Here is a 9,586-nt window from a genome sequence, read left to right on the forward strand (position 1 = left end):
ATTCTCTACTGACAAAATTTATTATTTCTTGAGAACATAGCTCCAGACTTTCTCTAAGCTCAGTGCTATCCTTTGCATCTCGGTGATTATGCGCTTATGGACTAGGAGAAATGTGGATGTTCAACCAACTAGCAGAATTTATGCAGAGTTTTTCTTGTTTCTAGAAGGAGTCATTCACTCTTAGAAATTCCATAGCTGGGGAAATTGTATTAAGTCTTTCCAATATTGAAAGGGATCTAAATGAGTGCTACATGGTCAAGGAGCTTTCCTTGGTGAAAAAGGTTGCTTATGTGTGTGGAATGGCCAGAAAATGCTTTTCTGGAAAAAAAAACAATTATTTTTTATCACACAATCACCAATGTACTTTTAAAAAATCAGCCTACTAAAGAGAAAGATAAATGAGTGTGAAAAATGAATAGACCTCAAAAGCAAGAAATCTTCTAGAAAACTTAACCTGAGAAAAATAGTATGGGAGAGGTGAGGGAGTGTCTCAGTGTTTTTCTCACCTTGGTTTCTTGTTTCCCAATGGAGATGTCACGATTTCCTCTGAGAGACCATGTTTGCTCATCTGTGTCATAGAGCTGTGGGAAACATTAGGATCTAGGGAGTACATGACAGCTCAGAATCCAAAGGTGTGTGTCTGTCCAGCTCACATTTGAAGCAGCTGAGCACAGACCACTAGGGTAGGCACTGTTGGCAGGTCCTTCTTTCTTTCTCATAACTGGATTTTATTCAGTTAGGAAGCAGAATACCTTTTCAAATACCATGCTGGGTTAATGGCTGTTGGTACTACAGACCACCAATGGTGAATAATTATATATACCAACAAGGATATAGCTAGTTTGGTACTAGTAGAGACCTTTAGAGTCAATGAGTAGAGGGAAAAGGCACCTGCCAATTGGAGTTGATTGTGTCTGCATGATATTATAAACTTACGTCAGTGTTGAACCCTCCCAAAAGCTGGAGTGGTGGCTAGAGAGAAACTATAATGGGAGTAGAGTCCTACTTTCCTCATGGTGTAGCCAAGTGGATCGAGCCAATGGGGCTTGGAGGTTGAATAGCTTTCTCTGTTCAAATGTAGCACTTTCCCTGCCTAAGGCAACGTGCCATATCTGTAGGTGGTTGAGAATGCACTCATAGGGTAATAACCCAGGAAGCATTTATACTCAAGCATTTCAAAGGCAGTAGGCATGAATTAATAAGCCACTTACCATCACTTGCCTCACTTCAAGTAGGCAGAGACAGGCCTGGTCCTCCAGTCTGTTTCTTTCCCTCCATTTTCCTTTCTCAGCATCATGATGGACAGGATTTGATGGCTCTAAAGAAGATGCTAAGGACTGTTGGAAAGCCTGGTGAAATAGGCTTTCAGCTTTGTGGTAGTTCTTTAAGTCACTTTAGTTCACACACTTAGGTGTCCTAAACCTTCTGGAGAGTTTTACTTGCCATATGCTCTCCAAGGCTAGACTGGGCCACTTTCTACAATATTCCTTCATTCTCATTTGATGAACTATGCTAACGCTTTCAGGCCCAACCCCTGAAGAAATCATGCCAGAAGTAAAATCAGTTTGTTTCAAGCTCTGCAGATGATAAAAAGGGGGGGGGGTGCTGTATGGAACGTGGTATTAGATTCTGCTGTGTTCATTCAAGATCAAATGATTTGTTCTTCAATCCTTTATTCAGAGAACTTTGGTCAAATCATTTTGTGTGTTAGATTCAGTTTTTTATACTGATGTGTACTATTTAGACATGAAATGGACATTTGGCCCAAGGCTGACCACTACCTATGCTGGTACCAAGAGTTTTTAATCTAAAAGTAGTCCCAACCAGGCCATGTACACTATACTCCCTAGGATTTGAACTAGAGAATGTCAAGACCCTGGCCCAACAGGTTGTGAGAGAGCAGGCAAGAGATATAGAAATCATGAATGGCAATGTAGAACTGAAGCAAGATATTGGGAGAGAAACAGGTCCTTGGAAAAGCCCTGTCCCTGATGACTTTCAATCTCTAAGCTCATTCCTTCTCTTTCAAATGTCTTCTATTGTGGGAAATTTCAAGCATAAAGTTAAAATCAGTATCTCAATAAATCTTATGCACCCATCACCCAGCTTAAGCAATTACAAATTCATGGCCAATCTTGTTTCATTTAACTCCTATCCATTCATTCCTCCCATCCCCTATAGCATTAAAAGAAAAACAGCTTTTGTTTTTTTGAGGCACCATTTACATTCTATAAAATTCACTGATGTGACAATAAAATTCAATGTCTTTATGTAAATTTACAAAGTTGCAAAATATTATTACCACAATCAGTCCAACAAGGTGGCTCAGAAGGTGAACTTGCTTTTTGCCAAGCCTGGGGACCTAAATTCAATTCATGAGACTTACATGCTAGAAATAGAGAAATAACTTCTGTAAGTTGTTCTGTGACTTCCACATGTGACCTGGGACACACATGGTACATGCCTCCTTTCACACAAAATAAAAATTTTAAATGTAGTATTTTTAAGACCACTGTAATCTAGTTGTAGTATTTTAAGACCATCATAATCTAGTTTTAGGTGATGATTGCTCCAAGAAATTTTTTTTGACCCATCCTCCTTACCTTTCTTTTCCACTGTTACATGGCAACTACTGATCTTTGCTTTTTCTCTACAGATTTACCAACAGCACTAATTTCAATAGTCAAAAAGCAGAAAGAACCCAAATGTTCATCTACTGGTGAATAGATAAAGAGAACATGCAATTATATGCACTTGCTAAGGCTTCATTTTTGAATCTATGTTTCTATACATAGTATAATTTTTTAAAGCTAGTACACCAATAAGTATTTTCTTAATCAGTACTGCATACTATGGCTAAGTAATATTCCACTGTACCAATATACCGCATTTTCTTTTTCTATTCACTAGTAGATGAATATGTGGGTTGTTTCTACTTTGTGCTATTGTGAGTAGTGCTTTATGATATTCTGAAGCAAACTCCAGATACATCATTTTATCTACATGCATTTTAGTGTGTGTGTGTGTGTGTTTAAATTAAACAGAGGAGTAGTTTGCTATTTAGAGGAGGAAGGATTTATTTTAGCTCACAATTTATTTTAGGTCACAGTTTCAATTTACAGTTCATCATAACATGGAAGCCATAGCATCAGGAGCTTTGAGGGGGTTGATTATATCAGACCTATAATCAGAAAGAAATGAATTCATGTATAGTAGCCCCCAGCTTGATCTCTCTACTCTTCTTCCTATTCTTTTTAGGTTCATACACGTATATAGCATATTTGGCTTACTCTCCTTTCATGTCATCTCCCATTTTTGTAATTCACTGAGTCCCTTTAGTGCTGCTATCTCTTGATCTCATTCAGGTTTTGTGCAGGTAACCATAGCTGTGAATTCATAAGTGTGATGGCCACACCATATCCAGAAGTTAGCATTTCTTAGGACTCTTTTCTCACCTCTGGTTCTTACATTCTTTCTGCCCCCTCTTTTGTGGTATTCTTGAAACACAGATGGAGGATACTAATTTCTATGTGCCTTTTGAGGATCAATACTCAGCAATCACTTATTCTCATCAACACTTTGACCAGTTATACCTTGCTTCATCAACTGCTTCCCACTGCAGAAAAAGGCTTCTCTGCAAAATGTTGTGAGCATTCCAAGTCTGTGGGTAAACACACAAGCAGCAGTTTGACAACATGTCCTTTTAGAGAAACAACACTGTTAGGTTTCTTTCTAGGTTTAGGAGCTCCTGAGCCTTGGACTCTTGACCAGGTTTACATTACTGGGTATGGATTCCTGTTAGTGGGCCTCAAATCCAATCAGAAAGCAGTTGGTTGCCCCTATCACCTTCATGTCATTATTACACCAATTAGACATATATTGTCAGGCAGGTCACAGGACTCTTTTAAAGAGAAACACATCATCATCATCATCATCATTATCATCATGTTTAAAATAATAGAAAATATCATAAGCTTTCAAACAAATGTTGGAACATCTGTTAAATGCCATTGGAAATTTTCATTTCATTGTTTTTTAGAGTTGGCTTGTAAATAAGCTCTACATATTACAATAGTTTGATATGTGTTTTAAACCATTTTTACCAGATTCTCTCCTTCCAATTTATTTGTTGGAGTACTGAAATCGTTTGTTCTGGTAGAGTTGTCTGAAGTTTAAAGCTTGTTGATTGCATTCCTGCAATGCCTTTTTGACATGTTCCTGTGTCCTTTGTATTTCCCTGAAACTGACAGTTTGGTTGAAGCTTGATCAAATTGGCACTTGCCTTCTTCATAGATGGTGTTATGGTGCTTTCATCAGGAGGCTGATGATGTCTGATTGTCTCTCTTTCTGTGGTGTCAGCACCCACTGGGACCCATTGACTTGATTCATTCATTTTCGAGGTAGACTCTTTTCTGAATGCAGTCTGAATGAAACTCTTGCTGTGCATTCAGCCCAAAGCAGCTAACTAGCCCAAAGACCTCACATTTAAGCTGTGGTAGAAGCTCAGCATGAAATGGTCAATCTGAACACTCTGGATGGGATCCCTTGGGTAGTTTTCATGGTCTATCTAGATACCCCACACCTTTAGAGTCTCAGGATGCCCAGTTATTAGCTTCTATGGCATTCGAACTTCCTTGCTTCCTCACTTTTCAGTCTATTCCCCTGTCCAGTCTGCCCTTTTCAACATGTATCTCCATCTTCCTCACTGCACACCTTCTATTTCTCCCTGGTAGCCACCAGTCCGGATACTGTCTTATAGAGGAATGAGGAGGTACCACAGTCTACATAACTAGTAACTGGTGGACAGAGATCTACTGTATGGAAGTATGTCTACTTAACTTTAACTTACATCTGTAATGTAAATGAGCACCTCAGATCGAAGTTGCAAAAGAGAGATGAATAGGAACCCACGTGAAAAAAGATGAAGTATACACTGTGCTGCACAGAGGAAACAGTTCAGATTTTTATAATTTCTGTGGTCTCTTTGAAAATATAAATTATACCTGTCACTGGACCTCACTGTTTTTAAAGAAGAGAACCAAAAGCTAGAAAAAATAATCCAAACAAGTCCATCTTGTTTAACTAACTGATGGAAAGTGGTAGATATCGTACGCAGAGAAGTAGTCATAATTCAATTTCACAACCCTGAGAGCCACTGCCAGTCCAGTGATGGCATGGCCTCTGTTCCTGCTGTTCTCATTAGCTCACTGGTGAGCTAGATACACAAGAAAGAATCAGAGAAGACATGGAAACAAGCAAGTTGTTACATGATGACTCATAAATTGAGTGCTAGGAAGAAGTCAGTAGTAGAAGAAGCTAGTGTGGGCTCAAGGCTTCTGGGAAGATATCAGACCTTGGCATCAACAGTTTATACTAGTGTGGTTGTTGATGTTTCCAAGGCAAAGGAATACTTGTCCATTTCCTTGTGTGTAGAAAGGCTCCTCACATGTGTACTGATACCCCCTAACTCTGGCTAGGAGCCTTTCCTTTTTTGGGTGAGGGATGCAGTGAACGTTTATTGATGGTATTTAAGAGAGTATGGAGGGCTCCCTAGGTCCCTCCTGTTATTATGGGGGTCTGGGATGGAAATTGTGAGGGAGATGCTCAGTGTTGGGGACAGGGACTCCTCAGCAACCGAGGGCCTCTCTCTTGCTCTCAGTGTCCTTGCTGGGGTGGGTGGTCCAGGGTTTCTTACTCCTTGGAGGCCTTGTAGGCCACGAGGTCTACAACCCTGTTGCTGTAGCCATATTCATTGTCATACCAGGAAATGAGCTTTACAAAGTTGTCATTGAGAGCAATGCCAGCCCCAGCACCAAAGGTGGAGGAGTGGGAGTTGCTGTTGAAGTCACAGGAGACAACCTGGTCCTCAGTGTAGCCCAGGATGCCCTTCAGTGGGCCCTCAGATGCCTGCTTCACAGACTTCTTGATATCATCATACTTGGCAGGTTTCTCCAGGCGACATGTCAGATCCACAATGGATACATTGAGGGTAGGAACATGGAAGGCCACGCCAGTGAGCTTCCTGTTCAGCTCTGGGATGACCTTGCCCACAGCCTTGGCAGCACCAGTGGATGCAGGGATGATGTTCTGGGCAGCCCCACGGCCATCATGCCTCAGATTTCCAGAGGGACCATCCATAGTCTTCTGAGTAGCACTGATGGTGTGGACCATGGTCACGAGCCCTTCCATGATGCCAAAGTTGTCATGGATGACCTTGGCCAGGGGGGCCAAGCAGTTGGTGGTGCAGGATGCATTGCTGACAATCTTGATCGAGTTGTCGTACTTCTCATGGTTCACACTCATCACAAACATGGGGGCATTGGCAGAAGGGGCAGAGATGATGACCCTTTTGGCCCCACCTTTCAAGTGGGCTCCAGCTTTTTCCATGGTGCTGAAGACGCCAGTGGACTCCACAACATACTCAGCACCAGCATCGCCCCATTTGATGTTAGCGGGATCTCTCTTCTGGAAGATGGTGATGGGCTTCCCGTTGATGACAAGCTTCCCATTCTCAGCCTTGACTATGTCATTGAATTTGTCATGGGTGGAGTCATACTGGAACATGTAGACTACTTAGTTGAGGTCAATGAAGGGGTCATTGATGGCAACAATCTCCACTTTGCCACCAGATGCAGAGCAGAAGGCAGCCCTGGTAACCAGGCGCCCAATACGGCCAAATCCATTCACACTGACCTTCATCATTTTGTCTAAGGGACGAGGCTGGCACTACACGAGAAGATACAGCTATCTCTGAAACAGGGAGGAGCAGAGAGCTGCCCGGAACTTTTCTTAAAGCACTTTGAGATACAGCAACCAAAGAGCATCCCAGAGTAGTGTGGGATATTTCCAAAATGGAAACAGATTACAGTTAGAGATGATACTTTATGCACCATAGGAATCCTTTTAGCTTCAGTATTTTTTGACAGTTTGAAGAAGGGTACAAGCAGCCATTTGGGCAGCCACTTTTTTTTTTTTCATCAGGGAAGCAATGCCCAGAAATGTAATGAACATGAGATATTTGTGAACTTGGGAAGAATTTATAACCCATTTGAGCCTCAGTTTCTCTATCTGCAACTGCGAACTAAGAATGCCTCTTGAGGTTGTTTGGGGAATTAGATGACACAGTGTGCAAGTGGTCAGAACTCTGAGGGTGTCTTCATCATGAAACAGTTCCACTCAAAACCCTCCTGGGTGTGTAGGGCTTCTATGTCAGTGAGATGGAGTGTACTTTAGGACACAGTCAGCCCAGGAGTGTGGAATGTGCCGAACGATAGAGTCTAATGATGACAAATGCTCATCCTAGGCAATTCAAAAATGACGTTTGGTTCAGCTTCTGTACATGCTGCAGAGGCTTCCCTTCCTTCATTGCGTTTTCTGGGTTGTTAGTCTAAAAGCTGGTCGGATGTTTCAGAAATGATCAGACTTCTCCCGGTGAGCTGCTCAGGGAGGCCTGGGGGCGGTGTGGGCAATGCAACGAGCTGAGGTTCCCGTGGGTTAGTCCAGTCTACTGTTGGTTCCCACTTTCTAAGAGGCCCTAACTCCTGCCCTCACCCACCGCAAGGCCACAGCAAGCCGAGCGTAAGGCGCCCTCTGGTGCTCCATTGCTGTCACTGTGCGGCTGTCAGTGGTCTCGGTTAGCCTGGACCCTTTAAGGGGGATTTACGAAAACCACCCATGGGCACAGTGCGACATACACTTCCTCAGACTTATAGGACGTAGACTCGGGGTCACTCTGCCTCCTTTATTCCTTTAGCAAAACTACATCCAAACCCAGGGTATTTATTTTGCTGTGCCCTTGTCCCCAGGGGCTCCTCAGAGGAGCTGCTGCTCAGAGGTTCAGCCAAGGTTACCTGCTGCGTTCTGAACTAACCAGAACTGTGGAGAGGGCGACAAAGTGTCCCTACAAGCCCTCTTTCTCCCAGGGCCTTTGTGGCTGTCGTTTGCTGCCTTTGTCACCATTTTTTTTTTTTGGCTTGGGGGAAGCACTCCAAAGGGGAAGTGGCAAACTACCTATAAACAAACGACCCCGAAGTCCCTAGCAGAGCCCCATCTCTTGCGAAGATGTTTTGGTGCCACAGGAGTTCCGGCGCTGCTGCTTTAGAAAAAGCCGGTATCTGATCAGACGCAGACATCGATTTCCACCCCCGCTCAGCTTCTGTCTACTGCTCGGCAAACTATTAAAGTAAACTGGATTTAACAAAGGGAAAATAAATTTGCAAGGACCTGCTGTGCCGAAATGTAGCTTGCTATCAGCACCGGTGCTTAACGAGGGCTGAATTATCATTAAAACGTGGACAAAATTTATAGTGCATCATTAATACTTCTGAAAGACAACATTCCAGGCGTTGTCTACCTCTCCCTTCTGCAAATGTGGATGGGTTTCAAAATGGGTGTCTGGATCGCCTATGCGGTTTGAATGGCAATCTAATTGTCATTCATTTCCAAGTTTGGCCCTGGGGCTTGTAACACCAGCGCTCATTTTCCCTTGCTCCCTGTTCTTAATGGCCTTGTCCGAGCCTAATGAATTGTGGTATTGAATGGCAGAGGCTGTGAGGAGGTGTATTCATACCTTGAAATGGTAGAATGTTTTTAACTTCAACAGTGAGAATTATTACCATCTCAATTACAGCATTATCTTCTCTTACATGAGTTTCCCCCTCCCCTCTCCTTTTACATAAAGCAAACAGGAGAGTATCCCTTTGATATAAATTCAACAAGTAGAGCATCCGGATTCAGCACACATCACTAAATGTCATAGGGGTTTTTGTTTATTCAAAGAGGTCGTAGGAGATTGTAAGATCTGTAAGAGATTGGCAGGGGGAAAAGCTAAGAAAAATATAATTTCAAAACAAACAAATAAACAACTAAAACAACTGCATGCCACCTTCAAAAAGCTGAAAGATTTTAGAATCACTTATATGGTAGGGAGCTTTTCATTTTTTAAAGATTTATTTCTATTATTTTTTAATTATGTGTGTGTGCCTTTGTGTTTCTCTATGTGTGTAGGGCAGATGCCTGCAGAGTTCAGAAGCGGGAGTTAGATCCCTTTGAGGGTCTCCGGAGTTCCAAGTGGTTGTGAGCTGCCTTTTGTGGGTGCTGGGAACCAAACTCTGGTCCACCGGGTGGGGCATATGAGCACGTGACCACTGAACCGTCTCTCCAGTCCACGCTTTCCCTCTCTCTGTCATTGCTCTCCTCACATTCCTAACTTCATTGTTGTATATGTGTCAAGTTCAAGGCTCAAAGCTGATTTCTTCTGCCAGTATCTAAGTGTTCCCTGGACAATGGTGCAAACTTCTTGCAAGAAAGAGAACTGCCACAACTACTAGGCAGAATATTGACAAGCTTGCATGCTTTGGGGAAAGTAGCTAGGATGCCTGAGAGTAGCAAATGCTGGAGAACCCCTCAGTGCTCTATCAGTTTGTTTTGTGTAATTAGCCTTCTTTGAAGATTGGTTTAATAGGTGAATTTCAGAGTAGACCCACAGAATGGGCTATCTGGCTCTTTTCATGCTATCAATAGCAGTTTGAAGGCAACAGCCATTAGGACCTGAGCATGCCTGGGACTTCTGATGTATTGGGGGTAT

General features: G+C 42.6%; 1 pseudogene; it reads right to left on the bottom strand.

Moving 5' to 3' along the window:
- Positions 1–5,691: 5,691 nt before the first annotated feature.
- LOC114628950 lies at positions 5,692–6,714 on the bottom strand (annotated as a pseudogene).
- Between the last annotated feature and the right edge of the window lie 2,872 nt (positions 6,715–9,586).

This window comes from Grammomys surdaster, unplaced genomic scaffold (genome assembly GCF_004785775.1).
Source record: "Grammomys surdaster isolate TR1022 unplaced genomic scaffold, NIH_TR_1.0 274, whole genome shotgun sequence".
In the NCBI taxonomy this organism is placed as follows: domain Eukaryota; kingdom Metazoa; phylum Chordata; class Mammalia; order Rodentia; family Muridae; genus Grammomys; species Grammomys surdaster.